Genomic DNA, 21,309 nt, shown 5'->3' with positions numbered 1-21,309 from the left:
GCGTGCGCTTCTGTTTCCCTGGATGTCTGCGAAGAGCAAGAATTTGATGTTGTACATTGTATAGAATCTTTGATATTAAATGGGGAACAATTGAACTGCTGACTGTTAAGTGTTGCCGTTTTCCAAGGAACTCAGGTAAAACACACGGCTATCTAGTCTCTTCTTAACTCCGACTTGAGTTTCTGACTATGATCCACGGTGCCGCCGATGAAAGATTTACCTTAAGATTCACCTCCCTTCGATTCTGCTCATTGAAATGCTTTTCCTCATTTATTAAACTAAGTATAATCACTCTATACAGACAATAGATTATGCAATAGGCCAGCAGGACTTTAGTCACTTTGTTTAGATGTTACTCTTTGCTTTTCTCAGTAACAATCGGGATTCCCGCTAAAATGGTGCAAGTTGCAACAGCGGCCTGAAATGGGGACGATCACTTCCGAAGACATGGCGACCTGGATTGAAATATATATTTCTTGGTCAATGTCAGAATAATCCTGCAAGGAGACATTATCAAGTCTTTTGCTCTTACCTGAATTTAGCGTGGGTAAATGCATAAATACCGATCTTTGCACAGGAAGTGATGGGCGTGAGCAGGTTTCCGATTTGTTCAATGACACCTGTACAACAGGAGATGTCGTGATCTGAATACATGGCGAAAAAAGGAGGTGACAGGACTCCCAGATGCTGTCAGACAGTAAGATGAAGTTGCCCGATAGAGGGAAGAGCAATATTGTGGCTTGCCTTCTGCTTATAATGTCCAGCTTACCAGAATCCACATTCCTGTAATTCCCGAATCCGTTTTGCGATTTTCGGAGCACAAACGGATGCCAAAACTTCATCCTATATACAAAAATATTGCAACAAATGCACAAAATGATCAAAGATAAACTTTATTCGTGTGAACACAGCAAGTGCTGCAAAACACATGGCATCCAGATTAAATTCAAAATCCCATGAAATATTCCCAATTATCGGCAGAGTTTGAAATACAAACAGATAGGGGACGTTCTCCAAGGAGATCGGGATCTGTCTTTCTGCTGCAAGGATTGTCACAGTTGTTGTTGTTGGTAAGTGAATGATTAATGAGCTTTTCGTAATCAGCATCTTCTGTCTCACTTGTCAAACCCGTGACCTCCTCCTTCAAAGCAGCATTTTGGATAAATTGTTCGTCATTGAGTTCTACCCGACCCATCCGGATCGACTAAGGCCATCGGGGACCGGCCATGGAGGGTGGGGCGGTGGGGTTTCTATCCGGCCCTGCACACGCTGACATGCCCTTGTCTCCACCCACCTGATAGGATTCACCTGCCACTCGTTCCATACACATGATCTGCAGCCTATTTAAGCCCAGTTCTCAACCACAATCCTTGTTCACTCATCGGCCTCAACCAGGAGTTTCTGAATTTCACTCGACCTGCAAAACATTTAACTTGTTGCAAATGGCTTTAATTTCCCTTTCCCTTGCTTTGTGGCTTCTGGTGTTATGCTGCTTTATATTTTCCACTCTGTTGTGGAAGATAATCGTTCCCCGCTGAATCCGCTCCTCTGTTCTGATTTTGGCTCAAGCCTCCTCTGCATTTCCTGTCAGACTAAATGGCAAGCGTGTTAACTAGAGAAGACATCTCTCCGGTGATATCACAGCCACCCTTGAAATGACGTTAATTATATTCTACGAACTGACATGCAATGTTTACCTTGATTTGAACAGTAGTGGAGCAAAATCTGTGAGGATATATGCTCCTGTTATTAGATATTTTTGAATTACACTCAAAACGTATAGGAACATGTATGAAAGCAATCATGGCAGAAAGGATTACATTTAACGTAGAAGGAAGAACTTCATACGTCGTTTTTTTTTATTTTACGAGCTTTAAAGGTAATAGGAAATTTGTCAAAAATCGGATTTGTGTTCGCCTGTTATGTCTAAAAATTAGTGACGAAAACTGGTGCCAGGAAAACAAAGTGGCAACAGCATAAATGTGCTTTGGCTTGTTAAGCTTTCTTCAAGTGGTTTCCCTTCAGTATTCAATGCGTCAGATTACTGAATGGCCGATAGGTATTCTTCACAATCTATCTTTCCCTAATTTACTTCATGTGGTTACTGAGCAGATTGCATATCATCCTGATAAATTTGTACTTTTACGGACTTCAAAACTTCCACGGTGCATTATTCCATTGTAAATACATACAGCTGTTGAATCAGAAAGGAAAAAGAAATGGATTATAAAATATTTTCTTTGCAGCAGAACCCGTGCATGATTCCACACCACAGATGTACAAAATTTTCCGGAGTATGGGATCTGCTGCTACTCCCTTGGATGCAAAGTAGTAGGGTGAAAGGACACGATTTATCCAGATCCATCAGTCCCGTGCTTCGGACAGACCTTGTACATAACGACAAGTTGAATTCCCTCACTGGTCAACGTTGTGATCTTGCATAATTTGCCCTGCATGAAAGCTCACTGAAATCCAACTGCCACAAGTGACGGAAATCAGAAACAAAGCACAACTCACACATAGAATCGCAGAAGCTATTAATGTCCCAGTCCTTAAAGTAAATAGTCGGAGCAAACGGATGTAGAAACTGCGGCCCAAGCTGTTAGTACCATCGAAGATATCCTCATTTCCTCCCTTCTTGACCTCATCCCGTTAAAGCACTCCTATCCATGGTCTGTCCAGTTACATTTTGAATGTTCTGAAACACACCCTCGGGCAGCTCGTCCCATACACTTACCCACTTCATTGGTCAAAAGTGGTTCCTCCACTTCCTATTAATGCTCTCTCGTCACTTTAAATCAGTGCCCGTTAATAAATCATTCTCTCTGGTACGTCTGCAGACACAACTTTAGTATTAGTCTGGTCAGTGATGGGCCTGGATTACCAATGTCGTCATCATCATGGTCAGCAATGCCATTGTCAGTGTGTGTAGTCATCATTCTGTAAAACAGCAATTAAAATATTCTTCACGACACGAAACCGCATTAAAGTTTAGTTGTACAATATAAAACTCTACACAGCATTGTACGGTAAGTGATTCAGTGAAAACACTTTTCAATTCCCAGATCGGAACCATTACCTCTAGTCACTGAATACAAGTGGCACATGCTCATACAACGCCCGTTTCTGTTTCCACTGATATGCGGATGAGTCCAGATTTCAATTAAAACTGATAGGTCACAATAATGAATGTGAGAGGACTTCAGTGTAAATGTACCATATTGCGTTTAGTCTTACGAATGAAAATATGTGTCTGAAGTTGCGAAATGACAGGAGAAGAACTCAAAGAGTAGAACAAGAAGGAGATCTCTCACACCTGTTTTGATCTCTCACCTTCTAGATCTTGTGCATATTTATGCAGTTGTGTTTCGGGTTACTGGCCTTCCTGCAGAGACCTCCTTATTGTCTTCTTTGTAGGATCTGTCTCATTATTTCAAAATCTTTCAAAAACTGTCTCAATTTTATGTACACAAACATACAACTGAGCGTTTCTCGTAAGTCTCCAAGTGCCAAACTATAAAGGGTTAGCTACATCTCACCTTGACTGTAGTTCATCTGGTTAGTGGTGTGAAATAATTTTCTCTTGTTGTTCTACAGCGCCTCCTTGAAACAACAAAAACATACACATTTATTCGCAGCATTCAGCACATTGTTTTCAAAGGTTAAGTACACCTAACGAATGTTTACATGTATACGAGTCATTTTAGCTATTATATTCACTATTTTATTCCTGGTATTAGACATCAGAGGAAATATCGGTTGTGTAAAGGTGCAGCTGATGAAGACTAGACATTCTTATGCCCCCGGTGTTTCCATTATCTGAACCGACCTATTTTCGTCATTGCGGGTATTTATCTGGGAACCGACTGAACAATGTCAGGATCTTTTTTTTTTTCTCCCCCGTGTAAGTATGTAACAGGACTTGCAAATAAATAACGCCGAATTTCATTTAGACATACGAAAATAATAATAATAAAAAAAAGTGCTGGTTTCTTGAAATAGAAACACAGCTGAATCTGATGATGGAAAAGAAGAGTGAATATTTATTATTATCGGCGGGGTCACAGCTGAGATGAGTTCGAAAGTAACAACAAAAGCCGAATTTAAATGTCATCATGTCCACTGATGTTTCGGTCACTCTTTGGTGCATTGATCGTACAACTCTTTTCTCTGAACGATAAGTTGCATGGAAATTCTGTCGACAACACATAACCATCTCCTGCTGTGCAGGGTACTGAGCCGTTAGTAATCCAATGCTGGTTGTAGTTGATGATATTTAGCATTATGAATGTTTGCGATATTTTATGACCAGTACAAAATCCACATGTTCAGGGTGACAAGGACAGTAATTGTATTCGCCGGAGAGACAGTATTTGGAATTCTGTTGCAGAGTTGGCAGAACAACACTTTCTAGCCGGTTATTATTACGTCGGCCTGTGTTCTCAGACACTTCCTATTGAAGATCCAGAAAAAAAAATCCTCACACGCTTGAAATCTAGTGCATTCTCATTTACTTCAGAGAGTAATCATCCTTATTCTGCAGGGTTCATTGTTTGTTTTTGCACAATATTTGCCTGACCATCGACTAACTGAACGACATTATCACCCTGAAACGTGTGAGAATTTCTCGGTATCTATGTCTCACCTTCTGGAGAATTTACACTTACCTTCTCCAACGTCATAGGAACATAGAAAACCTGCCGCTCAATACAGGCCCTCCGGTCCACAGATCTTTGCCGAACATGTCATTATCTGAGAAATTGCCTACAGCTACCCATTGCCCTCTATTTTTCTAAGCTCCATGTACCTGTCCAGGATTCTCTTAAAAGACGCTATCGTATCCGCCTCCACCACAGTCGCCGGCAGCCCATTCCATGCATTCACCAAACTCTGCGTAAAAAATAAATACCCCTGACATCTCTTCTCAACCTACTTCCAAGCACATTATAACTGTGACCACCCGTGCTAGTCATTTCAGCCCTGGGAAAAAGCCTCTGAGTGTACCCACGATCAATGCCTGTCATCATTAATATTACTGGTTTTTCAACTGAACCCACAAGCATTCTTCGAATCCCTCGCCCTCCTTCTTTCTTCAGTCCTGACGAAGGGTTCCGGCCCAAAACGTCGACTCATCGTTTCCACTGATGCTGCCCGACCTGCTGAGTTCCTGCAGCGTGCTGTGACTGTTGCTCCTGTCATCATTATATCAGGTCACCTCTCATCCTCTGTCGCTCGAATTAAAAAAAAAAAAGCCAAGTTCACTCAATCTATTCCCATAAGGCATGCTCCCTAATCTAGGCAAATCTTTGTAAATCTCCTCTTCACCCTTTCTGTGATTTCCACATTCTCCCTATACCTGGAGAGAAAAAAAAATCTTCATGTTGTTACCTAACACGCCTCCATCATTCGTCCTCCGTTACTTCCTCCGTCTTCAACGGGAATCTTACCACGATAAAATCCCCTACACGGCCCCCAGCCCCTTCTGCGGTTTCTGCAGGTATCACGTCACTCCCTTGTCCACTATCCCTCCCGACTAATCTCCTTCCTGGCACTTATCACTGCAAGCGTTACAAGTACCCTAACTACATCTACACGTTCTCCCTCATTCCACATTGGTGAGACCCAATATAGATTCCGGTACCGCATTGTGGAACACTATCGCTTCGCATTCACCCTCTAAATATTAGCCTCCTTTTACATTGGCGAATGAACGTGTAAACATTCCTCGGTGTTCCTATCCAGATGGATCTGCGACCGGTCTATAAGAATGGAGCCCAGTGAATCCCAGGTAGATTGGCAAAATGAATTTCAAACTGTCTTGAAACAGGATGCATAGATTCACGGTGGAATCTTGCTCTGTGACTCTCCTCCTAAACTATCCTACTTTTTGTCCACAGGTGACAAGGATGAAGAGTATGATGGAGCATTCCACACTTAAATCTTCAGCAGGTCAATACGGATGTTGATGCCATCCAGCAAAGCACCCACTTCATCACATTTCATTCTGCATTGTGTGCCGTGTTCAGTGCTCATCCAGGCAACTGGACCAATGACCCCAGTTACAGGGCAACTCGCCACCTCAGAGTCCCCGTGTCAGTCAGAAACCTGATTTGCAGAGAAATATATCTCCTCACGTCACTGTTATTCTCTGCCTCTTCCCATTCACCACTGGAAAGGCTGCAATCCTATAAAAGAGAAGTTAATCATTGCCATCGGAGGAGCAATTGGAGACAGGCAATAAATGATGCCTTGGTAACAACACAAATATCGCAGTAATCAACAAAACTAGAGCGAGCGTTGATGTATTGATCAATGGACAGGATGCATTGATTAATGGCCCAGTGAACAATGAAATAGCTGAGTAGGAATTGAAATGAATTTCTGTCGCAACAAATGGTAACTGTTTCCGAGTTACTGATAGAAAGCAATTTACAAGAAGAGGTGAGTCACACTGTGAAACTAGCGCAGCCAGCCTCACAAATCGAATTCAAAGTGTGAGAGGAAAAAGCGTGTTATCAGCGCTGAGATATTCTCAAAGAATCCGAGGGCCACGCATCGGTACCAGTCCCACAATGGATACAGAGTGGCGAGTCAGCCCACAGTGATAATACCAGTTCCGCACATCGCGCATCGATACCAGCTCCACGATAGATGCACACGTGAGACTTTCTCCAGGCTACCGAAGGCTGTACATTTGTACAAGTTCCACACTGAATGTAGAATGGTAAGACTTTACTTTTCCAATAAGCCGAAGGCTTCTCATCCGTCCGAGTTTCACAATAGGCACAGAGTAGTTTAGTTTGTACTACAAAAGCAGAAGGAAATGACCTTGAAAGGTGAGCTTGACCACATCCTCTGCTCTGCACATACTTAGGTTTTTGACGAAAATGAATAGACACTGAATGGGGAAATCGATCATAAATAGTCGTGAAGTTGCAGATTATTACTACAGAGAAATAGGCACTTCCGTTCATCTGGTCATCCCTCTGTGATCATCCATATATCTGCACCCTCTGTCCCACTCTCATCCACGTACCTACACAACCTTCACTGAAATGATACAATTGAATCCGCATCTAGCAGTTACGCTTGCAGTTCCTTCCACACTCGCTTGACCCTCTGAGTGAATAAGTTCTAATTCACATGCTTCTTGCATATTTAAAATTTCTGCCCAAGCCTATGAACTCCAGTTGTAGATTCACTCAAAGGATGGAACATAGAACATAGAAATCTACAGCATATTAAAAGGCTCTTCGGTCCAGAATGTTGTGCCTAATATGTAACCTACTCTAGAAACTCCTTCGACTTCCCCGAGCGCATAGCCCTCTAATTTTCTAAGCTTCATGTACCTGTCTAAAAGCCTCTTAAAGACCCTATTCCATCCGCTTCCACCACCGCCGCCGGCACTTCCATTAAAACTCCACTCTCTGTGTGAAAAACACCTTAACCCCTGTATCCCTTCTGCACCTATTTCCAAACACTTTAAAGCTATGCCCTCTTGTGTTAGCCAGTTCGGCCCTGGGGGAGAAAAATCTCTGACTATTCAAGCGATCAATGACTCCCTTCATCTTATACACCTCGACCAGGTCACCTCTCATCCTCCGTCACTACAAGGAGAAAAGGACAAGTGCACTCGAGCTGTTCACCTAAGGGACGACCTCCATTCCAGGCAACTCCCTTGTAGATCTCCTCTGCACTCCCTCCCTAGTATCCACGCATCCTCTCTATAGTGTCTATCGTATAGAACCTGGATGGGGAATCACAGTTCATTTCCCGAACTCTTCCTTTCAAATTATCGCTGGACATTCTGAAGCTTGTTGAGATTTCCAAACTGTAAGCAGGTGGCTAGAACAGGCCACGATATTCTATCTACGGCCTCACCAACGTGTTGTACAGCTTCAGGAAAACGTCCCAACTCCTGTACTCAGTGAACTGATTGTGAAGGACACTGTGATCAGAGCTCAATACGAGCCGATCTGCCCGTGACACCCGATTTCCTGGAATTATCGATCTGTATCGCCAGGTCTCTTTTTAAATACTGCACAGTAACTCCACATATTCAATACGTGTGTCGAAACCTGTTGTATCTTTCCTCACAAAGCAAGCCATCTCGCACTTGTCTGTATTAAATGCCATCTGCCATTTTTCAGCCCATTTCCTAGCCAGTCAACATCAAGCTGCAGCTTGGATAGAGTTCCTGGCTGGAACAACGCCTACTACTTCAGAGTCGGCCGCAATCCTTCTGATTCAGTTTTCTACATCAACACCTGAGTCATTAACATGCATGATTAAATAAATAAAAAATCCCTGCACTACACTACACTGAGTGAAAGAATCAACCATCCACTCTCTGCTAATCAAGAAAAGACCGCTCATCAATCCGTCCACAAGCCGCGTCTAAATTCGTGTGGGCGCGGAACATTTTATTATCAAAGGTCCCTGGAATATTGCACTCGATCTCTTTTATATGCTCAGAAGAACATACGTACAACGTCTTTTATTGTGATATATATCATTAGCTATTACTGTGACTTTCTTGATTCAAATAACTCGAAATGACAAAAACAGGCGACAGAAAAAAATGATCCTGTCTCCCCCCTCAATAAATTGTACACTATTTCACCTGCCGAGGTAATGTCCCGCCCTCAGTGACAGAAGGGAATGTGCTCCGCTGAATGGGACAAAATAAATGTGTTTGAAGTTGATTGTTCAGAATGATTGTCTATGTTAGAAACAACACTGATCAGAAAATATCCCATTTTAGCAGCTGACGTCAGATGTCTTGGAAAGTACATTGGTAACGTTCGCATTATCTTTTGTTTACAAGTTAATACCTGTAACATCCCTTGGGGATATGAATTCATGGCACGGTGCCAGAGTGAGAAGAAAACTTTAATGTCAGTGTTTGTGTAGCTGGTTGTCCCTCATGCGGCTGATGTGATAACCACACTAATTGCCTCAGTGGAATTACTCTGAATTGCATATAACTCTGTAAAACCTGCCACCAGTCCGTATAAGCGTTTGGAAGGTTCCGTGCATCTGAACGCTGCCTCAGACGGAATATGGGATATCCAGCGATTTACTACATCGCGGGCATTTTCTATCCTGCAATTGTAGCGATCGGGATCCCTGGTAAGATACTGGAGCTGGTCACTCTGTGTACGGTGCCGTCGACATCTTGATTTTGTTCCGCTGCACTGTTTCTACTTTCCCTGAGCACAGGTGCTACCTTCGTCTGAAATGTGTTTCCAGAATTGAGGATTCAAGCACTTGATAGATTCGTTATTCAGAATCGATATTGTTTCTATGTGATGCTTTGCATTTCTTTTGTCAACGACGTTGGTGCCGATATTGCCATAATGCATTGTTTCATTTTGCTCAGCTTTCTGAACCGACAGTGGTCGCATTTCCAGTTCAGAGGCTTTTTCATCTGACCGATCAGTCAAATATCGACACTCAGGTCTGTTCTCCCCTAAAACGGTAAATTATAACTTATGCATTAAGTCTCATGATTTCAGCTATTTCACCTCAAATAATGAAAACTGGTGTTGTTTATGGAGCGATCGAACTTCACCGGTACGTGAGTGGTGGAAATCAGACGCCCGTTTCTAATCTTTCGGAAAGTCGCCAACCCACTGCTAATTCTGTCCATTATTGTCCAGCCGGAGTGCACGGACCGAGTCCGCACAAATTGAATTTCTGCTTTTCACTTCCAAAAAAAGCATTCCCTGCGGATCTTTGGAAAAATGGTAGCCATTCAGATATTTGCAGCTAACGGTAATTCTGTGTTGATTTTTATTCTCTCCAAATTTCTTCTAGTTAATTTAACGGCGATTGTGATCCTATCTCGGGGAAAATGCGGACTTTCCAAATGCATCACCCGTTACCTGGTTGGAATGGCAACAGCGGATATGATGGTGGTTATAGTTTTCGCTTTAGTGGAACAGACCAACAATATCTACATTTATTCCAGATCCCTGCTCATCACTCCTGTGTGCGCAGTGACAATTGTATTATTTGTTGTGACGAGGGACTGTTCCGTTTGGTTTACGGTCAGTTTTACCTTCGATCGTTTCATCGCAATATGTTGTCGAAAGCTCGAAAAACGATACTGCACTGAGAGAACAGCAACAGTGGTCATGCTGGCCGTGGTGTTAGTGAGTTGCGGAAGAAGCGTCCCGTTTTATTTTACAGTTGAACCTTACGCCATCATTGACAACGTGCCATGGCGTTGTGTCCTCACAAATGAATACGCTACTTCACCCGTGTGGAAAGGAATCGAATTACTAGATAGCATTTTAACACCCTTCCTACCAATCGGCTTAATTCTTATCTTCAATGGATTAACAGTAAAACATATAATTGCGGCAAATAGAGTCCGCAGAGGACTTCGGACGAGCAGCGATAAACAGAAAGATACCGAGGTGGAAAACCGCAGAAAATCGATTATTTTATTGTTTGCAATTTCAGCTAATTTCATATTATTCTGGATGCCCTATGCAGCTCATTCCCTGAAATGGCAAAGGGAAAATTACTATTACTTGGACAGATATTTGAGTTCTCCGGTATACATACTGCAGCAATTTGGGTACATGTTGCAATCTCTCAGTGTGTGCACCAATACTTGTATCTATACACTGACCCAGAGGAAATTCAGACGAGAACTGAAGGGGGGAATGAAGTATGTGTTTACGTTAAATGGCCGTCTGTGTAAATAACGCCCACTCCAATTGCAATTCAGAGGAGTTTTAAAATAAAACAGTTCAAAAAATCAGTAGACTTGAGAAATATGTCATAAATTCAAACAAGCATGTGCCTGGTTATCCTGAAATGAATTAATTCCAAAATATCGTAGAGACTTGACAATCATCCAGGAAACGGTACCGCAGCATAAAAGCCAGGACCAACAGGCTCCGGGACAGCGTCTCCCACCAGGCCATCAAACTGATTAACTCACGCTGATTTGAGTGTTTTTCGATCTTGCATTGACAGTTCTATTTATTCTAAATTATTATAAATTACTGGGATTGCACATTGCACATTTAGACGGAGACGTAACCTAAAGATTTGTATTCCTCGTTTATGTGAAGGATGTAAGAAATAGAGTCCATGCAATCGCAAGGGGAGGAATGACATCCGGACTTACCGGGGTTCAGATGTTTCAAAATGTTCATAGTCCGGTGAAAGAGAGTAAAGGGAGAGCCTTTTAAACACAGGGCGAGTGTGATGGCATCACAGCTGCGGAAAGAGAGGGCACTGTGGTGGGATTGTATGTTAATAGATAGTGAGTGGAACTCGGAAGTGAGAAGGGAAGAAACACTCGTTTGAGAGTATTGTGTACAGAGCTCCCATCACAAAAACGAAAACAACACACAGAGACAGTGACAGATCGGGAGACAGATTTTGCACAGGTGCTTATATATACACGGCTGTTGTCACAGGTAACTGAAACTTCACTGATATTCATCGGCAATTCCTCAGTTTAAAAGGTTTAGGTGTGACAGAATTTCTCAGTTGTGTACAGGAAGGAGACCTGGCACAAGTAGCGGGCAGGAGGACTAGTGAACAGTCCATCTTGTGCTAATACTAGAAAGTGAAATGGGTCAGGTAACTGATCTCTCCGCGTGTCAGCATTTCAGAACGATAGAGCACAGCGATTCAACATACCTTACACTGGGATAGCAGCAGACAATATGGAATGTACTTATTGATACTATTGGGTAGGAACGTGGGAGCAGATTTAGGGAAGCGATTTGTTCTTTCAAGTGCACAGGAGAAATATGGAGATTGTTAATGGAGCACTTGATTAGGGCTCAGCGTTGGCTTGTTTCATTGAGGCGGGGATCGGATGGCTCCGTAAAGTGACCCTGGTTGATAAGAGATATGGAACATCTCTTCAAGAAAAAAGAAATATACTTATGGTTTTGGGAGAAAGGATCAGGCAGGACTGTGGAAAGTCACAATGTAGCAGGGAGGGATTTAACAATGACATTAGAAGAATTAAAAGGGGACATCAGAAGTCTTGGGAGAACCGCATTAAGGTAGGTGAAAAACAGGAAGATGACGAGAGAGAATGGGAGAGATCAGCGACAAAAGAGGAGACATGTGTCTGGACTGCAAGGACGCAGTGAAACTATTTTATGATACTTTGCTTCGGTAGTGACCAGTGAGTGAGACCTTGAATGTGGACACAGCGAAAAAAGGCAGGTGAGCTGAGGCATGCAGAAGCTTAGAATTGCGACCTGGAAACTGGGAATACATGAATATAAACCATTTCCCGGTCCTAGAATGTATGCAATCCAGGTTATTAGAGAAAGTGAGAAAAGATATTGCTCAAGAAATATAATAAGGATAGTCTTGAGAAGTACAGGCCAGTGAGACTTCGTTGAGTAGTGGGTAAGGTATTGGAGAGGCTTCTTAAGTCGGAATTTACAGAGAAACCTACTCTGGTTGGGGATAGTCAGAATGGTTTGTGTCCCTCATGAGCCAGAATAAATTCCATGAAAAAGTGAAAAATAAGGCTGATGAAGCAGAAGAGTCAATGTGGAGTATATTAATTCTGTAAGGTGTTAGACTGGGTTCCCTATGGTGCACGCATTCAGAAAGTCAGGTGGCCTGGTATCTTGTGAAACCCGGCTGCATAGATTCAGAACTGGCAAACCAAGGGAAGCCGATGAGGTAGTGGATGGAGTGTATTCTGCCTGGAGGACAGTGGCTGGTGATGTTCCGCAAGGAGGGTATAATCTTTACTACACTTTACAAACTATATCAAGACACTGCTATTATAGTGTTTTGGGTGGCAGGATTTAATTTGACCATCCTGCAGGACGTGGATAATTTACGGATTTAGGGCTGATTTGGAAAGCAAACTATTAAAATCGGACTGAACAACAGGAATTCTGCAGATGCTGGAAATTCAGGCAACACACATCAAAGTTAATGGTTCACCAGCAACTTTGAAATTCGGACTGAAATTGCACGCTATCTAAACTGAAATCACGTTTACCTGTTACAGGGCAGATGCCACGAATACATCAAAACATTGTTTTTTCCCAATGGAACTTTGCAACTCAAGATCAGCATTTCAAAATATTCAGCAGCACCCCTTGTTGCATTCCAAACGAACCAGCTTCCAAGAAAGCGAATTTAAAATTCCCAATTCAAGTACACACGAATTTGTCTTATGTCAATTTACCTTTGAACAGTGGGTTTATCGTACCCGGAATAGATACACTCATACCTCGGTCCATTTAACCTTGATTTCACGTGGCCAGTGTGGAATCCGTGTCTCCCTCTGAAATCAATACCACAGCAAACAAGCACAAGAAAGCAATCGAAATACGCAGGTAAGGCAAAGCAATAATCTAAGCTCCAACGTTTCTTCCTTCAAAACTCTCGCTGGTAACTGGCGTATATAGAATAAACAGTTAATTCCTGGAGTGAAAATCCTTATCAAATATTCTAAAGAACAAAGGGAAACCAGATATGTGTGATTGTGGCCCCCATACACTGAGACTTTATACAATTTCGGAAACAAAAGCGGTCTCTGATATTCACATGTTCCTGCAAATTTATTTCAACCAATGAAACAGACATTTGCAGACAGTGAGATCCTCTTGTGAATAAAAAGAGCAATTCAAACATCCTTTCAGTACGGTGCTAACAATCACATGGCTGCCTTCCGTTCATTCACGCACACATTATCTCTGTTTCTCTTTCAACTGAACTCACAAATGTCCAGTCATTGTGCAATATTTTACATATTCAATGGATTCACACTTTAAGCAGAAGTTTTAAGTGTTGAACAGTCTACAAATAATCTATAATTAGAATCATACAGCATTTAAGAAATCCTTTCGAGTCTAAAGCAAAGGGACGCTGAAAGTTATGCATCATCCGCAAATTATAATTCAACATATCTGAAAGATGACGTCACGACGTCACCAAATCTCCAACGACTGAAACGTTTTCTCACCTCCAATCACGGATCAAAGATACAATTGAGATGGAATGAACGATTTGTTGTGTATTATCAGGTTTAATAATCCCTATCACCACCGTTAAAGTAACAGATTTGTAACACTGTACTGGCGCCTTTGCCACACACCCCCACATCCCAATCAAGAACTATGTCCTTTACTGCTTTAATGATGGAGTGAAGGTATATTCTTTCAGTGTGTTACCTCCCTTATCATCGGAGGGTGAAGCTTCGGATGATGGCGCCTCATGGAGACTCGTTTGCTTGCATCTTCTGATTCAGCTCTATTTCTATCTTTAATATCTCTTCTCCTTCCCTTTTTGAGTTCTTTTGAAGGCTGCGGCCAGGAGTTACACGATATAGAAACATATAAAACTATGAAAGGGCTGGATTAGATTAGATTAGATTATGAGGACACTCAGTTCTCGTTTGTTGTCATTTAGGAATGCATGCATTATAATTGACACAATGTTCCTCCAGAAAGCTATCATAGAAACACAGGACAAACCAAGACTAAAACTGATAAAACCACATAATTATACCATATAGTTACAACAGTGCAAACAATACCGTAATTTGATAAAGAGCAAACCATGGGCACGGTAAAAAAAAAGTCTCAAGTCCCGATAGCCCCATCATCTCACGCAGACGGTAGAAGGGAGAAACTCTCCCTGCCATGAACCTCCAAGCGCCGCAAACTTGCCGATGGATTGGAAGCACCCGACCGCAGCCGACTCTGAGTCCAGCCGAAAACTTCGAGCCTCCGACCCTCCTTCCGACACCGAGCACCGAGCACCATCCTCTGCCGAGCGCTTCGACCATGCCCCGGCCACCGAGCAACAAGCCAAGCCAAGGACTCGGGGCCTTCCCCTCCGGAGATTCTGGATCGCACAGTGGCAGCGGCAGCGAAGCAGGCATTTCAGAAGTTTCACAAGATGTTCCTCCGTGCTCTCACGTCTGTCTCCATCAAATCAGGATTGTGCACGGCACCCTTATTGACAGATAATGGATAAGGTCGTGGCTAGAACTTGGGGCATAGCCTCAACTGACGGCAATGTAGATTTTGGACCGAGATAAGGAGGAAACGTTTTCCCAGACAGTGTTGAATCTGCAGGATTCTCTGCCCAATGAAACAGTGCAGGCTACCCCAGGAAATACATTTAAGACTAGGTCGGATAGATTTTTGCAAGTAGGGGAATTAGGGGTTACGGGGAAAAGACAAGTCGGTGGAGATGAGTCCATGGTCGGATTTGCCATGACCTTACTAAACGGCGGACCCGGCTCGATGGGCCAAATGCCCTACCCCTGTTCCTATTTCTTAAGTTCTTCTGTTTTTTATGCTTGCTGCTCGTATGGTTACATTTGGTTAGCACATCCAGCGGTGTCTTCTGCTAATACCCAAAAGTAACTTAACGGCTTCATTAATTCTTCACTTGGTCCTCTATCCTTGTATTGTCGGAAAAGTCGAATGTTACGAATGTAAACCTGAGACTTTATAAAACTGCGATGTGTTGTGCTCTTTTGATATGTTCGCATAGGAACACAGTCCAATCAATTTCCTTTCTCCTGCCGTACCTTGACATTACACGGCTCTCTAGTGATCAGTTGCCTCTAACAGCTCACTATGATTATCCGCGGGCAGCAATGTCCCATTATCATGATCAATATTTCTCAGATGCTGAAGTACAAAGGAGGTAGTGCATGTTATAGTCTTCATTCAGATTCCTGCCCCTATTTCCTTCGATTGTGAGCTTATTTTTAGTCGCAAGTGGGGAAGGGAGTCGGAGTAGTGACAATAGTACTGGTTTCTTTGGTTGTATGCTGGCAGGAGATGTTGGAAACAGGCTGACTTTCATCGTCATAACCATACGGAGCTGTGTCGCTACGTCCACCACCAACCTCGTGTTTCATATGCGGCCCCTGTTTATTATTTCTCTGTGAATGGGGATGTTGGCTCAGCAAATTTCCTATCGGCTGCAGACACTTCATTTCATCTCCAGTGTTACGTTCCTTTTCTGAAAATAATTTCGACATTACATTCAAAATGTGTTAAAATCAGCATACATTTTACTCTTACTTCCACTTCGCTGCAAACGGAAGTGCTTCTTTTCACTCACTCTTTTTCACAAGCATTCTAAAACTGATTCAAATGCATTATTTACACGCTCCTCGCAACCACCTTCCTCGCAAATATGTTGCCTTCTAATTAAGTTCAACAGCTTCTCTTCAAGACGGGTCCCCAGATCATGGAAAACATGATTGCTTCATCTAATCAGTCCCCCTGTATCCATTTTGCTGCCGCAATTCTACTAAATTCTCAATTAAGCTTCCTTTTGCTCCAGCTTCGTTTAAATTCCCTGCCTCACATCGTCCCATGGGTAATCATCGAGAGCCTCATCACAGGCACTTAATATCCTCCGTACATCCGTGACCAGCGATATCCCCACACTGAGGAGAGTTCCACGTTACCGTGTAACAATCAGGGGAGAATTCTCAGTACGGAAGATGTTCAGCCTGTCGGAGCAAGTTATCATTTCATTGTTAATCCAAGGGACTATATCAATAAAAAATACAGTAGATGTCATAAAGGAAAATGTGTGCAGATGCGGCTGAGACTTCAGAAATTAAACTGAAGGGAAATGCTGGATGTTGAGTCAGTTTCAGAACAACGGAGTCGATTTAAAATGTTTATTCACGCTGTGCAGGGAGCTTCCGAACCCAAGGTCGTCAGAAGCACAATAAAAACAATAGATTAATGTTGAAAGTTCAAAGTAAAATTTATTATCAAAGTACATAAAACATGCAACCTGAGATCCTTTATTTTCTGCAGGCATATTTAGCAAATCTATAGACGAATATACGGATCAATAAATATATAGGTAAAATATTGAAGAAAAGACAGCTATAAAAAGAATAGAGAAAAGATAGTAATGATGTTAACCGTACGGCACATGAAATAGTGAGAGCAACAGTCAAGAGTTATATTCGGACTCCCAAAGTGCAGGTTGAGAAGTAAATTGCCGATAAGGCTAAGACTGAGGGGAATAGAGGTTCTTCCTTGTCGGAGAAATATTAGGAACTGCACTCAGACACGGAGGAGATCGCTTCAACCAATCTTTATTCGTGATATCACGGGAAACCCTTCCCTAAGAGCGGGGTGTCAGAGTTCCGGAAACAGCTTCAAGTACAGCTTCATTGATACAGTTGAGTACATATCAGTAAGATCTACAAGCAGGGGTTATCGGTTAGTTATCAGCTGTTCACGCACTCATGATCACAGAACGGTCCATTGTAGGATGCAGGCCTTGGGGTTCAAATCAACATTAAAGGACAACATTCACAGTCAGGTCCTGATACTTGACATTAGTGCAGACACACAATACATTCTGTTGCCCTTTGATCACGATAAGGAAGAAGCTCTAGCAATCTGTAGATGTTGGAATTTCGAGCAACACACATAAAAGTTGCTGGTGAACGCAGCAGGCCAGGAAACATCTCTAGGAAGAGGTACAGTCGACGTTTCGGGCCGAGACCCTTCGTCAGGGCTAACTGAAAGAAGAGCTAGTAAGAAATTTGAAAATGGGCGGGGGAGGGGGAGATCCAAAATGATAGGAGAAGACAGGAGGGGGAGGGATGGAGCCAAGAGCTGGACAGGGGATTGGTAAAGGGATATGAGAGGGTCATGGGACAGGAGGCCCAGGGAGAAAGGAAAGGGGAAGGGTGAAGCCCATGGGCGAAGGGTATAGTGAGAGGGACAGAGGGAGAAAAAGGAGAGGGAGAAAAAGATGCGCCCTCACACATGAATACGCTACTTCACCCGTGTGGAAAGGAATCGAATTACGAGAGAGCATTTTAACACCATTGCTACCAATCGGCTTAATTCTTATCTTCAATGGGTTAACAGTAAGACATATAATTGCGGCAAATAGAGCCCGCAGAGGGCTTCGGAAAAGCAGCGATAAACAGAAAGATACCGAGGTGGAAAACCGCAGAAAATCGATGATCTTATTGTTTGCAATTTCAACTAATTTCATATTATTTTGGATGCCCTATATAGCTCATTCTCTGAAATGGTAAGTGGAAAATTACTATTACCGGGACAGATATTTCAGTTCCCCGGTATATATACTGCAGCAAATTGGATTAATGTTTCAAATTCTTAGTGTGTGCACTTAATACTGGTATCTTCACACTGACACAAAGGAAATTCAGACAACAGCTGAAGGATGAAATGAAATATGTGTTTACGTTAAATGGCCTTCTGTGTAGATAACGCCAACTCCAATTCCAATTCAGCGAAGTTTTTAAATAAAGCAGTTTAAAATTCAGTTGGTTTGGCAAGTACGTCATAAATTCAAACAATCATGTGCCTGGTCATCCTGAAATGAATAAATTCCAAACTATTACAGAGATCTGACAATAATCCGGGAAACCTTACCGCAGCATAAAAGCCAGGACCAACAGTCTCCGGGACAGCTTCATCCACCAGACCATTAAACTGACTAACTCACGCTGGTTTGAATGTTTTTCTATCTTCCATTGCCTGTTCCATTTATTATAAATTATTATAAATTACTAGGATGGCACATTGCACATTTAAACAGAAACGTAACCTAAAGATTTTTTTTTATTCCTCATGTATGTGAAGGACGTAAGAAATAAAGTCAATTCAATTACAAGGGAAGGAATGATTTCCGTACTTCTACAGGTTCAGGTGTTTCAAAATGCTCATAGTCTGGTAAAAGAGAGTAAAGGGAAAGCCTTTTAAACACAAGGAGAGCATCATAGTAGCACAGCGCGGAAAGCGGGGACAATGTGATGGGATTGTATGTTAATGGACTGTGAGTGGAACTCAGAAGTAGGAAGGGAACAAACACTCGTTTGAGAGTATTCTGTACAGAGCTCCCATCACCAAAACGAAAACAACACACACAGACAGTGACAGATCGGAAGATAGATTTTGCACAGCTGCTTATATTAACACGGCTGTTGTCACAGGCAACTTAAATTTCACTGATATTCATCGGCAATTCCTCTGTTTAAAAGGTTTAGATGTGACAGAATTTCTCAGTTGTGTACAGGCAGAAGAATTGGTACAAGTAGCGGGCAGGTGGACTAGTGAACAGTCGATCCTGTGCTAGGATCACCAGAAAGTGAAATGGATCAGGTAACTGATCTCTCCGCGTGTCAGCAGTTCAGATGGATAGAGCACAGCGATTCGACATACCTTACACTGGGATAGCAGCAGACAATATGGAATGCACTTAATTGATACTATTGGGTAGGAACGTTGGAGCCGATTTTGGGAAGCGATTTGTACCTTCAAATGCACAAGAGAAATATGGAGATCGTTAATGCAGCATTGATTGGGATTCAGTATTAGCTTCTTTCATTGAGGTGGGGATCGGATGGCTCCGTAAAGTAACCCTGGTTGATAAGAGATATGGAACACCTCTTCAAGAAACAGAAATAAATATACTTAAGGTTTTGGAAGAAAGGATCAGACAGTGCTATGGAAAGTCACAATGTAGCCAGGAGGGATTTAACAATGGACTTAGAAAGATTAAAAGGAGGTATGAGAAGGCATGAGAGAGCCGCATTAAGATAGGTGAAAAACAGGAGGATGACGAGAGAGAGTGGGAGAGATCAGAGATAAAAGAGGAAACTTGTTTGTAGTCCAAGGAGGCAGTGACACTTTGATACTTTGCTTCGGGATTCACCAGTCAGTGAGACCTTGATGAATGTGGATACAGCGAAAAAATGCAGGTGAGCTGAGGCATGCAGACACTTAGAATTACGACCTAGAAGCTGGGAATACATGAATATAAACCATTTCCCGGTGCTGGAAGCTATGTAATCCAGGTAATTATAGAAAGCGAGCGAAGATGTTGCAGCGCTTTTGGACATGACATTTGCATCATCACTGTCCACAGAAGTAGTACGGGAGGATGGGAGAAAGGCAGATGTTACTTCTTTGTGCAGAAAATGTAATAGGGATAGCCTTGGATAGGACCCTGGTCAGACCCTACTTGGAGTACTGTGCTTAGTTCTGGTCACCTGACTACAGGAAGGATGTGGAGCGATTTAACATCTTAAAGTAGTTTTGAAATTTTCCAGGACACGGTATTTGCTCCTGATGTTTGTCTGGATGGGAACATTTGAGATGTCCGCTCCGGTGTCACCAGAACACATCCTCCGCTCTGCGACAATAGCTTCGAACCGCTAATTCTCCCGTTGTGCCGTCTACGTCATCCACGAACCTACTTATGTTTAAATCCGTTTATGTATTCCTGGAAATTATTTATCATTTTTATTATTTTTTCTTTCTTTACTTTACCATTGTCAGGTTTGAAATACAATGTGCTACTGCTGGAAAAGCGGATGTTCATTGTACTTACTCCCTGGATGCCCACGACAGTAAACCTGAACACGAACTGAAAAGTTCAGTTTCAACTTCATCCCAAACACTGGAGCCCAAACGATGTTTCTGCCCAGGATTGAACTGGGGACCTTTCGCGTGTGAAGCGAACGTGATAACCATTACACCACAGAAACTGTGCAAAGCGCTCAATACTCTGCGCTATTGAGCAATGACCCGAGGCACCCCCTCCCCACCCTGCTCTGCAATACAGCAATAAGAACAAATCATTGCCCACCGTTCCTCTTCGCTTTCAGTGACAATTATTACATTTATGTGACATATACAGTTACATGCATTAACAATTTCCTGTGGGGTGCTGGTCAGGGCGTGACATGTAACAGGTAACTGAACTATGTTGCTTATATACAGCAAGAATTCAAACAGCAAACACGAGGAAATCTGTAGATGTTGGAATTTCGAGCAACACACATAAAAGTTGCTGGTGAACGCAGCAGGCCAGGAAACATCTCTAGGAAGAGGTACAGTCGACGTTTCGGCCGAGACACTTCGTCAGGGCTAACTGAAAGAAGAGCTAGTAAGAAATTTGAAAATGGGCGGGGGAGGGGGAGATCCAAAAAGATAGGAGAAGACAGGAGGGGGAGGGATGGAACCAAGAGCTGGACAGGGGATTGGTAAAGGGATATGAGAGGGTCATGGGACAGGAGGCCCAGGGAGAAAGGAAAGGGGAAGGGTGAAGCCCATGGGCGAAGGGTATAGTGAGAGGGACAGAGGGAGAAAAAGGAGAGAGAGAAAAATACACACACACACACACACAGACACACACACACGTGTGTGTGTGTGTGTGTGTGTGTGTGTATTCTTTTTCTCCCTCTCCTTTTTCTCCCTCGCTCTCCTGTCTTCTCCTATCATTTTGGATCTCCCCCTTCCCCTACCACGAGGTTGCGCTCCA

At 42.7% G+C, this 21,309-nt stretch overlaps 1 non-coding gene across 1 annotated transcript; it reads right to left on the bottom strand.

Annotated features, from left to right (window-relative positions):
- Positions 1-20,460: 20,460 nt before the first annotated feature.
- trnav-cac (transfer RNA valine (anticodon CAC)) lies at positions 20,461-20,533 on the bottom strand. Its single transcript has one exon. It is a non-coding gene; the product is annotated as a tRNA-Val (tRNA).
- Between the last annotated feature and the right edge of the window lie 776 nt (positions 20,534-21,309).

The sequence above is a fragment of the Mobula birostris genome, chromosome 13 (assembly GCF_030028105.1).
Source record: "Mobula birostris isolate sMobBir1 chromosome 13, sMobBir1.hap1, whole genome shotgun sequence".
Taxonomy (NCBI): domain Eukaryota; kingdom Metazoa; phylum Chordata; class Chondrichthyes; order Myliobatiformes; family Myliobatidae; genus Mobula; species Mobula birostris.
Note: the sequence above shows the minus strand (reverse complement) of the source record. Positions and strands in the feature narration are given on the sequence as shown.